At 39.2% G+C, this 13,322-nt stretch overlaps 1 protein-coding gene across 1 annotated transcript in view; it reads right to left on the bottom strand.

Moving 5' to 3' along the window:
- LOC139792720 (uncharacterized) overlaps nt 1–13,322 on the bottom strand; it is a 93,461-nt gene that overhangs the window by 77,175 nt on the left and 2,964 nt on the right. Inside the window, exon 2 of the mRNA XM_071736472.1 lies at nt 10,738–10,877. The gene's annotated coding sequence lies outside the window, so the exon portion shown is untranslated. The remainder of the gene's footprint in view (nt 1–10,737; nt 10,878–13,322) is intronic.

The raw sequence follows: 13,322 nt of genomic DNA, 5'->3' as shown, positions 1-13,322 counted from the left end.
ATTCCAAGCCAATAAGTCTTGCAGTTGCCAAGATGCAAGCTCTGAAACTTGGCATTTAGCATTCAGAACTAGATAACCTTACTATAGTAACTACATTCACTGTATCTACAAGAGGGATGAATAAATCAACAATAATTGAACTACTAAAAGTGTCTAATTTTCAGCACAGTGCTTCAAGCAACAACTGAAATTAAAAAACTGTTAAAACACAGCTACAAACCCATACAATCTTGTCATGAATGCACTGAAGCAAAGGTTAACAAAAAGGAATGAATATGCATTCTTTGCTAAAAGTAGTGTTCCTTGATCTACAGTAGTGATGAACTGCATAAATGTCAGGTCCCATCTGAGTCCCACAGAGCTCTGCATTCCCAGTAGCAAGAATTTTTTATTGTTCCTGTAACATTACTCAATGTAGGGAAAAGGCTACTCCTGGTGCATGTGGAATGCAGCCTCTATCCTGAAGCCTAGCTCTGTTTCCAAAGTTAGCAATAGTTGCAAACCCTTGAAATACAGCTGGTATCTCCAGAGTCTGATCCAAAACCTAATGAAGGCAAAAGATTACAAGAGGCTGCACTGTTGGGTGGGATATTATTTCTCTGGTCACTTGATTCAATAGCTGAGAATTTCTTACATGGTCCAAGTTAGATTTCACTCAATTTCTAATCCATTCATCTTTTCTCCCAATGTTAATTTTTATTTTAAAAGTACAGGTCTGGAAATATTTAGAAAAATAACTAGCACAGTAGGTTAAATGGACTCAGTGCTTTAGAGAAACAGGATAGTCTAATAAACAGAACTTCTAATGAATGCATTTATACACAAATACACAGGAGAGAACCTACCACTGGGACACCATCCTGCTGTATGCTGCTTTGAAAGCTCTCTCCCAGAATTAATTCAGACTGATTATTAGCATAGCATGGATGTGTTCACCTGGGGAACTAACTAAAAATAATAGCCAATTTACCAATGAGCCAGAGTTAGGCTTTTTAATCTCCCACGACTCCACATATCTGTGGCAGCACACTTCAGAGTCACATTTCTCTGATTGCAGCACAGCTGGCATTAAGCTTTTGGGTATATGCAGTCACAAGGAGTTGCTGGAAGACATTGAGATGCTGGATAGACCCATTACTTGGGCCACAGTCTGGACAGTCATGCTACAATCTTAATATATGAGCTGCTCATTTATTAGGCAATGACAAAAAATGTAAAGAAAGCATATTTATACCTAAAGCCACTGAAACATCATTTGGTTTCCAGGATCATCTACTGACCTTCATTTGGCACGTCAGATCTAGAAATTTGGTATTTATTCAGTGTTGTCCTTGAGTAACAAATATAGGCATTATGGCTTTTAAACCTTTCATTTTTCATATTCTTCCTCAGAGATGAAAAATAAGAGAGACACTACCACAGTTGTGATGTTGGTTCTTATAGCTATGTCCAGGAAAACTGTCTTCATGTTCAGACAAATGTGCAAACAGGGAAGTATTTCTCCAGAATCACTGTGCAGGACTCTGCAATGTGTGATGAACTGGATTGAATAAGCATCTTTCGACCTCTGACATTTTGTATTGCAAACTCTGCATCTCATGTACATATGCTGAAGCCAGAGAGGGAAAGGAAGACACTTAGAGACAAGAGAATCTTTTAATTCCTGCCACCTCTAAAGGCTAAACTGAATATTTGAGGCATGAACATCTGAGCGTCCTTTAGAACATGAGGATCGTGGTACAGTGTTTTGAAATGGAAATATTTCAACTTTGAAATACTATAATTTACCAAACAATCAAAGATTCTAGAAGGCTCCTGTGCTACATTTAACTGAAATGCAACCCAACTGTAGACAGTTACCCTGCATAAAATGATACACATGGTGGTTAAGGGTAGCATTGTTTCCTCTACATAAAGCAAGCTTCAAAGGGAACAGTAATTTTTGGATTAATGGGCAAACAATGCAGAACAAATTACATCAGCAGTTAGTTAAAAGCTCTGTAAAATAGCTTGCCTTCTATTTCTGAGTAATGGAACTGATGAAGGAATGAGATTTTTCATTTCTACCCCCATCTCTCTTTCCCTGCAATTGTTTAGGCTGGAGGATGGGTAGACAGAGATGGCATCTCTGCACATTGTGAGAACTACAGAGCACTCAGATGCAAATACAGCTGCAAGAAAGGATGGCTGAACCAGTAGTTTCTTCACTGTCAAATTCCATAAAAGAAAGAGTCTGGAATGTTTTCAAACAAATGTTTTCTCTCTCTTTTCAAATAGTCTCTCTCAGCAGCGACCTAAACCAAAAACTGGGATAGACCTAGGTACCAGCACAAGAAGCTTACAAGGACAAAGTACACCAAAAAGCTACCTGCTATGATTAAAACTAAGCCCAAGACAGTGATTCACACTTTCATAACATTCAACCATGACTACTGCAAATTTCTGGATCCAAGGCCAGGCAAATGGCAGATACCCTCTGTTCTTTCCTTTCCACCATTCTTTTCTTCACTCTGCCCCAGTTTGATATTTCCAGGGAGGAAGGTACTGGATTCTGTCTAAAGCAAGGACAAAATAAGTAGGGTAAAATATTGAAGACGGATTAAGAGGATTTTTGTGGTCATGCACACCTTTATCATCACCTCCGAGATAAGAAAAAAGTCAGCAGTTACAAGACCCATTTTTGCCAAAGCTTTCCTGCTCCAGCTCTTTGCGTTTTACCATCACAGCTTCTTGTTTCCGTGTTTAAAGTGTCTCAGTTTGTACTGGAAACCTGGAAGTGCAGAGACCCTCCTAACTTATCTGTCTGTTTTGTCACACATCAGTGTATATTTAATAATAATTATGCCTCTGCAGAGGTATTTTATTCTGATAGATTCAGAACTACCCCACCAGGATCTTCAGCTACTTATTCATTTTGCTACAGGCTACAAAGGAAAGAGTTAGAGAATTTACTGAAATAACAAATTTTACATACATATGTCTATGCTTCTGTGCCACAGCAGTGACAGATAAAAAGCAGCAATCTATCATATTTTTCTCTCCACACTGTACTCAATAGGATACAAAGTGTGGTACCCATTTTGCTGCTAATGCACATGTATAACTCCCACTTATTTACTGTAGTGCCCTGAAGATGTGACAGTTAGCTATGTAATGCACTTATTATTTTTATTCATTCTATTCATTAGAGATGACTGTGTATGGTGCACTTATAGCCTCGCTTTTCTCCACTAGTCATCAGTAATGTCATCTTTTCTAGCTCATGAAAACAAAATGTGTATTAAATGACAAACAACAACCCCATTTCTCTGCCCAATGCTTCACAGCCAGCTTGCCAAGTCTTCTACCTTCCTATGAGTCCAAATAAACCAAAGAACAATTGAGCTATGCCAAAAGTGCTTCCATACTGAGCAGGGATCAAGGCTAAATGGTGAAAAGTGCCTGTGAGGGAGAAATGTAAGAAGTGCTCTCTTAGAGGCATTTTGACTGCCCTTGTGGCAAAGGCTCCGACAGCTTTGAGAGCCCATGGTGCCTGGTGGCTGAACAATCAGTATTTCCAGCATTTAAGAATAAGAAAAAATAGCAGTTTCTGTCAAAAAGCTGCATGAGAACCACATTCTGTAAATATCCCCAGCTTTCCCCTGGCTTTTGCCAAATTTGAACTATCTTCTTCCATTTTTACCAGTTAGGAATTCTCTAATGGGTAGGAGAGCAGCAAAAGCATTTTAGCAGTTTCCTGGAGAGCTCTAGGTCAAATGGTGAATTCCTCCACCACTGGGGAGCATTTTACCTGCTCTTTCAGCTCCACCATGTACAATCTGATGGCAACCACACAAGTCCTTTTCCAGGATAACTTACCACTCAGTTTTTGCAGTGAAGTTGCTCAACAGCTGAGCTCACTACTCCTTTCTGAAATCAAAGTAAGGAAAAGGAAAAAAAAACCACAACCAACCAACCAGCCAGAAAAAACAAACAAACAAACAAAAAAACAACAACAACAAAAACCAACAACAACAAGAAAACACCTTTGCAACACCTACTGATAACTTTCAACTGAGTGATTTTTATCACTAATTTCTCCTCTCTGTTGGTCAAGGCCATCTCTCAGATGGTGAAGTTCTGCAAGTTTGGATCCTGCAGGAAGAAGGGCAGTGGCTACAACACTTTTCATCATCCTGAGCATACAACTAAAAATATTATCAAGCATAATTATCCACACGTACTAGCAATATTAAATGTTCTCCAAGACCATAACAACAAATTCTGGAAAAAACAAGTGTGTGCATAGATACTGAAGGGCTTTGCAAATGATCCCTAGAAAAGTTCTGAATAAAGACTCATGTTTCTTTAACATACCTAAAATTTTGCTTCCTGTGTTTTCCAGCAGTTTAGATAAATTTTCATTTAATTATTTTTGTTAACCAAAATTGTTTTCAGAGTTCACCTCTACATGTGAATCATCAGCAGGAAATACACCTTATTTCTCATTCACCCTATACTTGCTCCATTTTACCACAACGCACTAGTACAGGAATAATTCCTCAATTGCAGAAGACAACAAGGAAATACATTTTCTCTAAATGTATGCATTTGGACTTTGCTGACTTATGAATTATACAATGTAATAAAAAGTAACAGCTTCAGAAAAATTGCAGGGAATAGGAAAGATGCCACAGCTATATTTAATGATTTGTCCACAGGACAAATTTCCAAAAAGTCAACTTTTCCTGCAACTGAGAAATAACCAACAAAACTAATACTAAAACAAAAAACTCCACAGGAATATGTACCTCTCAATTATAAAAATTCAATCTACAAAGACATGAGGACATGCACCAACATAAACACCAATCTAATGTCTGAATACACGGCGGGGGCGGGGGGGGGGGGGGAGGAAAAATTCCATGATCTGTGTCCTGCTGTGACTTGCCAGCAAAACAAAACTCCCGCAAAGAATACAGAATCAGGACCAAAGCTGGTGCTCCTCTGCTCACACTGTCAAAGCTTAAGCACTTCTAGGAATGCCACATGAAGCATTTAAAGGCATTCAAGGAAAATAGTAGGACTGCTGACAAGCCTGAGAGGTAAGGCTTAGCCTCCCTTTAAATCTCCATCACGAAAAATATTAACTGGATTCCACTTCAAAATACAATTAGAAACAATGAAACAGGGTTTAGGTGGACTGACAGAAGTTACTGAGAAACTGTATCCTGGAGTAATTTTTAAATTATTAGCATTTTTTAAAGTAATCAATAAAAACCTAGTCACCTTTTCACAAAGAAAGTTGAACGCTCACTCTTAATAGCAATATTTTATATAGAGAGCATGAAGCAGATCCTACCAGGACCGTAAAAGCCTGGTCAAATTTGACCTTTGATTTTAGGTAAATGTTACATATTGGAATAAAAGGTTGTATTTATAGGCAGCAGCAGAATTTTTTTTTTTTTCATGAAAACTTTAGAAGAGCTCAAAGGAGAATCCAGGGAAACTTTTCTAACAGGCAACACTCATTTTGAACAAATTTTAATCATTTGAACAAGGATTTTCCTTCTACATATAATTCATCCTCCTTAGTCTGTGTAAATTCAATCTGTTATGTCTGTATGACATAAACAACAAGCAGTTTCACAGGAATGAGGCAAACCATATGTGAAGGTGTTTTAGAAAGCACAACAGGGAATACACCAAGCAGAGAAGCATATGCATGTATTTCAATGTCAAATCACATGTGTATTATAAAGGAAAGGTTTATTGTTTTTATTAAAAAAACAATTTTACATAGCGTGCTTTTTACTGTTAACTCTTCCTGCCCCTCAGTGTATGTCCTCACCAATTTTGGGGGGAAAAAAATAATCATCAGTTAAAATCTCAAATTCTACATGCACAGAGGCAAGGGGTCTTCAACCCATCCACCCTACCCAGGCTGGCATATGCTGCCTAGAGCCTGGTTGTTCTTCACCTTCCACTTGCTACCCCACTTGAACTGGGGTTACATCTGCTCTTGAAGGCTGCAAGTGAGGACCAAAGCCTGAGCAATCCCACTGGATTCCAAAAGTGTGAGAACATTAACCTAAGAAGGATTTATTTCTTACTGATCCCTGCTTGCAGTGGGACACCAGCTCATCTCCTGCCAAGGTACTGCCTGATCCTGCAAGGATGCTGTAGTGCCCAGCCCACAGCCAAGCTCCCATGGGCATCGTGTGGCAATACTGCATGAAGTGCTGGGTATTCCCTCACTACAGGCAGCACCCTACAATAAATTGTTTTTACAGAAGCTGGCCAGAGTCAGCTTAACACGTTTGGAGTTCAAGAGGAAATGTTTCAAAGCAGCATTTTGCCTGGGTATGAGCTACAGGCACATTGTTAAAAAGCTAATTGCATGGAGACAAAGGATGATCGTTACTTTTATATTAGTGTGTAGTATTAACCCTTAAGAGCTAGCTTGATGATAAGTTGTTTTTGAGTGAAACTTTTAGTTCATTATTTATGTTTAAACTCCAGCCTAAAGATCTAAAGATTCCTAGAATCACAGAAGGTGTTTATGTCATTATGGTATTAGCACTAAGACAGAAGTTTTTGAAATATGAGATTTTTATCCTATCTCTAATACAAATGCATATAAAAAGTAGCAACAAGGTATTAAAGTGTTGAAATTATTTCTCAGATCTGTATTTATTATGCACTTTTAGAAAATCTGGCTTTATAGTGACCAATATCTGTCATGACTATTTTTTCTTTAAATTTTCTTCTTTCAAGGGACAGAATAAAAGGGCTAGAAAGGTTCAAGATTCCTCTAAACATTCCTCCTTTCTCAAGGTTATAGATTCCACCTGTCTTGTTTAGACAATCACCACTAACAACATTAATGTCCTGCTGCAGGTTACGCAGGCTTTTATTTCCAGAAACACAAGCTTCTGAGAGAAGGGAGGTTCAGAGAAACTTTGATGTGAGGCAAGGTCCTGGCGTTGGCCCTCCAGGAAGGTCTGCAAAGTGTTTGGTGACTATTTAGCAACTACAGAGCCCCGAGCATGGGCAACCACGTCAGCAGTGGGCACTTCCCTGTAATATGTCACCACATTCATCTGTTGTCCCAATCTCTTCTCCCTACCCTGTGGTTTTGAGCTCATCCCTCCCAGTTCACAGGACCTAAGCACAAGCCTGCAGCTTTCAGCAAAGCTCTATGTGGGAAAGTCAGTCATGTAGGCTGCAAGATAGGCAGCTATCAGTAAGGTAAGAGGGCATGGGCTTAAGCTCTGCCGGGGGGGGGGGGGGTTAGGTGAGATATTGGGAAGAAACTCTTTACAGAGAGGGTGATCAGGCATTGGAATGGGCTGCCCAGGGAGGTGGCGGATTCTCCAGCCCTGGAGATGGTAAAGAAGAGACTGGATGTGGCACTCAGTGCCATGGTCTGGTAACCACAGTGGTAGTGGATTAAGGGTTGGACTGGATGATCTCAGAGGTCCTCTCCAACCCAGATGATTCTGTGATTCTAAGATGGAAGCTGAAGGCTGAAGACTTCTGCAGCCAGAGTGATCTTTTTATTACATATATGTATAATGTCCACTGTAAGGAGGTTCGGCTGTGGCCTACAGTGTCTAATTAATAGGAATGGTAATGAAAAAGCTTACTGTAACAATGGAAAACAAAAAATATCACAATTATCAGAAAAATATTTATGATCATGAAAGAACAATTTTGCTCATACTCGCCAATCTCTGCTTTGGAAATCCCTACAGGAAAAGAGATGAGACAGAAGAAAGAGGAGAGAAAAAGAAATACAGAGAGAGGTGGGGAGAAAGAGAAAAAAAGAGACTGAGACAGAGTAGATACTTTTAACTTGTCACAGTACAACACCAGCTTTTAATTAATACAGGTTATGTACAACTTTGAAGACTGTTGGTCATGCACTATTTTATGATAAATACATTTTATGGGATTTTGTTTTTAAAGAGGATTTTTGTTAAATAACCTAGCCCAATAAATGATTTACCAGCTGCAATAAAAGATCAAGGAAATTGCTCAGATTGCATCTTGGAGCATCTAAAACTCTGAAGTTTATGGAGATCTAAGCTGCCCCCAGATCTACAGTCCTATTAAAAATTTTTGTAGTAGCTAATTATCTTGCACTGCGTTTTTTAAAGGTAGCAATCCTAGCAGAGAGAATGGTCTGGAAACAGACAAAGAGGAGTTGAAGCTCTTTGATGGAGAAACCAGTAGAGAGGGAAAGAGAGGAGACAGACAGAAGTGAGTAAGGACTGAAACATCATGCTGGAATGGAACAACTTATAAGGCATAGGATACTCCTCCATTTACTGAGGGAAACTGAATTAAGTCTAAGTTTAAAAAAAATATATATTATTAAGGACAAATTCTTTACATGCAAAGTGTAATATCTATATTGCTTGTCCAAGACTCGAGTAATTTGTTTTTCTGTTTTTTTCTTTCTGATAAAGATGACATTTTATCACAAGTGAAGCAGAAAGCAAAGAAATGCTCTCTAACTTCTGTTTTACCCTAACCTCATGGGACTTTAATGTAATAAATAAAGCAAAGTTGGTCCTTATTTCAAGCAGGATGACAAAGACAGTAAAGAAGATAGCATATTGAAATAATAAAATAGTATCCTCATTTGTCTTCAAAGAAGGACAGACAGCACAGTCACCATGAAGCAGCTTTTGTTTTGTACCAGGAGTGTATGGCTTGTGCCCTGTAACTTACTGTGCTCAGATTTACTTCTGTTTCCCCAGGGAATGTTAGTATAGCTGGGGTCCCCACAGGCATGGGGGTCCAAAGTCAAATGAGCTTCCTAAGCTTTCTTAAGAAGGAAGCTTTCCTTCAGAAAGGAAAAGGAAAAGCAAAAGGAAGAAAGAAATAGCTTTTTTTTCTTGGTTCCTCTGTCTTCATTTTCTCAGACAGTGAGGTCTACGCCAATTTAGAAAAATGCCTCTTCCCTCTTGTGCCTCTGGGCACCTTGGGCAATGGCAGAGGCCATGAGCCTCCAAGCTTTGGGCCAGGCTGCTGCAGGGACAGTGACCAGAAACCAGAATGTCCTCCAGGAGTGTTTCAGTGCTAAGGAAGGGGGAACTTGGGCCCCTCCCATCGCTTTCGAGCTGAGCAACTTTGGAAAGGATAAAGGAAAAATGCTGCTGACTTTAAACAGCATACTTTAATTGTATCACTATAAATCTCTAAGACACAGAGAGAGGCAGTGAAGTTCACTGCCAGAGAAAGCAAACATTTTGAGACAGACGGGGCTGATGATAAGTTGGTTAATATAATTTGAAAATTGAGGTAGGTAGAACAAAACAGTGGAAGCCAGTAAGGATATCTGGATGAATACTGTTACTCTAAAATGTACTCTTAAATTATGGCCAGGATGAGGGAATCCTTAATTGTCCAAAATAAACATTATTAATTCAGCAAAATTATGGCAGTTTAATTATACAATTGTGTGAATTTTTTCCACCTGATTGGTGCCTCCTGAAATACTCAGGACTGACCACCTCTAGGGCCAAGTTCAAATTTCTACATCGAAAATGCACTTTGTGTCTGTAGGATCTTTACCTAACTTTCTGCCAGACTTTAAAAGCACCAAGTGAATGTAGCAAATGAGAGCATAGAATGACAGGCCCAGTAACATTGAAGGCTTCTTTGCTTGCTTAATTAGGTAATCCTGCTTTTAAATATTTTGATAGGGAATTCATTTAAACTAAATTTTCACAGACATATGCCCTATTCTGGTGCTCATTTTCTGGATGTTTTATTTGAAACTCTAGGGGCCAGAGATGTACATTACAGCTGGGGTTTTAACGTTCAAAACACAATACAGAGCCATGTAAAAGACAATCAGATTACTTCATTTAGTGAAGGACTGGCTCTTCATTGTTTCCTAATTACAAATAACTGTCCAACTTTTGCAATTACTTAGAAGATGAAATCACATAAAAAAATAATTATAAGTGAATTAAAAGATTTAATTTTGATGCAGTCTTTTATATTTCATGTTAATTCATCTTTTCTTATTAAGTCATCCCCTAAATATGTATTATGTAACAGAGAAAAGAAATAATATTTAAAATAACATCCAAGAAAGGTACTATATTGCTCTTAAAATGCTCTTTAAAACAAGAAACCCTCTTTCATTTCTTCCCCTGACACATCTTCTTCAAAGCAATGCAGCAATGTCAAAACTACATTCTCAGACAACTGAGTGAAAAACACTTCAGATTTTTTTCTAATCTATTTTAATTATACATAATGCTAGGGAGTCAAAGCAAATCCAAGTCTTTGGTTACTTATAAGTGCTAAAAATATATCTGTGAAAGTGAAATAACAACTCTGTCTTATTTCACAATGATTTTGCAAAGAAAAATAACTCTTATTTATAAAGTTCTATTGAGAAGTATGACAAAATCAGTAATTTTGAATTGCAGGCAGGGTCTGTTGAAAATAAAGCCAGGGGCACCACAGTGACCAAAAAGCAGACAATAAAATGCTTAATATTTACACAGATAAATAGCACACACAGAGAAAAATAAATCCTATAGAAAAATAGCATAGGATGTCATAACATGCATGCACAAGGGGGACAAACTGCTGTTTGCTTAGGTAATTGCCAACATATGTGTTGGATTTTGCAGCCCAGTAACATTCATCTGAATGTAGATACTGCTACAATACAAGAATAACAAGGCATACTTTTGGGTTGTGACACTACTTGATGCTGAGGTTACTTACCACACAGAAAATGTGTAGCTTTCTAAGTCCTCCAAGTAAAAATCACTCTTTGCAGATGCTTTCTCTTCTTCTGGGCTTGCATCATTCCCAGGACCTGATTTTTCTTGAGAACACTGCTCAGGTGGGTTACTCCAGTTGATCTTTACATTAAAAGAAAAAACATGTTAGAATAGTAAGGTAATTAGCTGGGTACAGCTAGCAAAGTAGGAGCTGTCAGTTTCAATTGTATGGAACTTCTAGCTCGGCTTTACTCTTCATTCTATAACAACCCTGGAAAACAGCAGTGGCAAAGCTGCCTCAAAACTCTCATGAGTGGAATGGAACAGACTATTTCTGTTGGAAGGGACCTACAACAATCATCTAGTCCAATTGTCTGACCAACTCAGGGCTGACCAAATTAAACCATGTTATTAAGGGCATTGTCCAAATGCCTCTGAAACATACTTGGGGCATCAACCGGGGCCTGTACCAGGCTTTGATCACCCTTTTCTCAAAGAAGTGCTTCCTAATATTCAGTCTAAACCTCCTCTGATGTAGCTTTGAGCCCCTCCTGTGAGCCTATCAATGTGTAGCAGGGAGAAGAGACCAACACCCCTCTCTCCACTTTGCCTCCTCAGGAAGCTGTAAAGAGCAGTGAGGTCACCCCTCAGCCTTTGTCTTGCCAAGCCAGACAAACCCAAAGTCCTCTGCTGGTACTCACAGAACAAGCCTTCCAGACCCTTTACCAGATTTGTTGCTCTTCTCAGGATGTGTTCAAGGGCCTTCACATCCTTCTTAAATTGTGGAGCCCAGAATTACACACAGATTATTGTTTAGTGAATAGCTTTATTCTCCAACAATGATGGGGTTTAACAAACACACTCAAGAAGGCCTAAGCTCATGCTGCCACCAGAAGTCATCATCCAAACATCCTCTACCTGCTTGCATTTTCCTGTGTTGCACAACACATTCCATCAGCACAAAAACCTGGACACCCACATACTAAAATATACAGAAGGAATCCCAGGTCTCTCCCTGGGAAGGGAGTTAATGCTTTTTAGCCTCTTTCTTTTCCTTTTATTAACTGGGTTAGCTCTCAGCTGGACCCAATCTGATCCAGGCCATCCTGCACTGGTGCCAGCACATGGGAGGAAAGGACCAGTACTGCATCTTTCAGCTTTGGTGGCCAGTTTATGCAATTTTAAATTACTCCTTGAGCTACAAAGTAGAGAATCCTAATCTGTGATCATCTCTGGAATACCATTTTTGTGTGCCCATTCAGCACTGGCTTTGCCTGTCTCTGGAGTGACCATCAAGTTCCTCACATGCTTGAACTCCTGGGACCAAGTGCCAAACATCACTTCTACCAAGAGACATAATGAGGTTACAAGCTACCAGACAGACATGTGCAGGTGACTTTGTGAAGCTATTAATACATTCCTAGGCACAATATCAGATACTGTAAAGGATTTGTTAACGAGCCCAGAGAGAAATAAGTTAAAACCAGTTACATCCTCCCTTTTTGTTCTTCCTTTTGAACAGGGAGATAGAAAGTATACTGTTTAGAGGTAACCACAAAGGGAAATGATTCTCTATCCCTTGATGTCAATTTTATGGAGAAAGCGTTTCAAATTTTCTAGCCTCTACAAGAAGCTACCCTAAATGATTTAAGGCCCTTTTTGATTTTCCCATTATGAAACCTGTAATGAAAAAAACACCCAAGTTCGCTCCGTAGATCTCAAAAACACCTCAAGAGTTTCCAGGAAACACAGCATTAACATTAGATGTAGTCATACCACTGTATATTTTGCTAATTATGAAAACTATAGGGTTTTTTTTCCTTTGTTTTAACTCAGTAAACCATTTTGCTCTAAAAGGCAAATTTGTATTCTAAAGCTTGGATTACGTAGACCTCATCCACTTTTTTAATTTTAGGCTTATGAACATAAGAGATAGAGGTTCAAATCCATACCTACATAATGCTAAATACAGTTATCAGTAAACATGATATTTTCATCATATATAATCATCATATTTTCAGCAGTGTCGTGGTTTGAGCCTGACCAATGACAAAGGACCACACAGCTACTCACTCCCCCTTCAGCATTATGGGATGGTGAGGAGGAAATCCACCCAGAACATAGTGGTTCAAGACAAGGGCTATGAGGTTTTCACCCACTTACACTCACGGGCAAAACAGACTCAACTTTGGGAAAAATTAATTTAATTTATCATTTATCAAATCAAACAAGGCAAAGAGAAAACTCAAACCAAAGCATAAATAATTTTCCCCCACCCCTCCCTTCTTCCCGAGCCCAAAGAACCCATAGCACTTTGTTCTCTACCTTCCTCCCCCAAGGAAGCACAGTGGCACAGGGAATGGGGTTTATGGTCCACACACCACAGGTTGTTCTCTGCCTCTTCTTCCTCTTCAGGGAGAAGGATTCCTCACAGTCTTTCCTTACTTCAATGTGGGGTCCCTCCCATGGGAGAAAGTCCTTCAGGACCCCTCCAATGTGTGTTCCTCCTGCCAGGCACAGTTCCTCAGGAGAAAACTGCTCCAGCACATGTGGCCAACAGAGCCATGGACTGCTTCAGGAACAGTC

Source organism: Heliangelus exortis, chromosome 2, assembly GCF_036169615.1.
Source record: "Heliangelus exortis chromosome 2, bHelExo1.hap1, whole genome shotgun sequence".
NCBI classification, from domain to species: domain Eukaryota; kingdom Metazoa; phylum Chordata; class Aves; order Apodiformes; family Trochilidae; genus Heliangelus; species Heliangelus exortis.
Note: the sequence above shows the minus strand (reverse complement) of the source record. Positions and strands in the feature narration are given on the sequence as shown.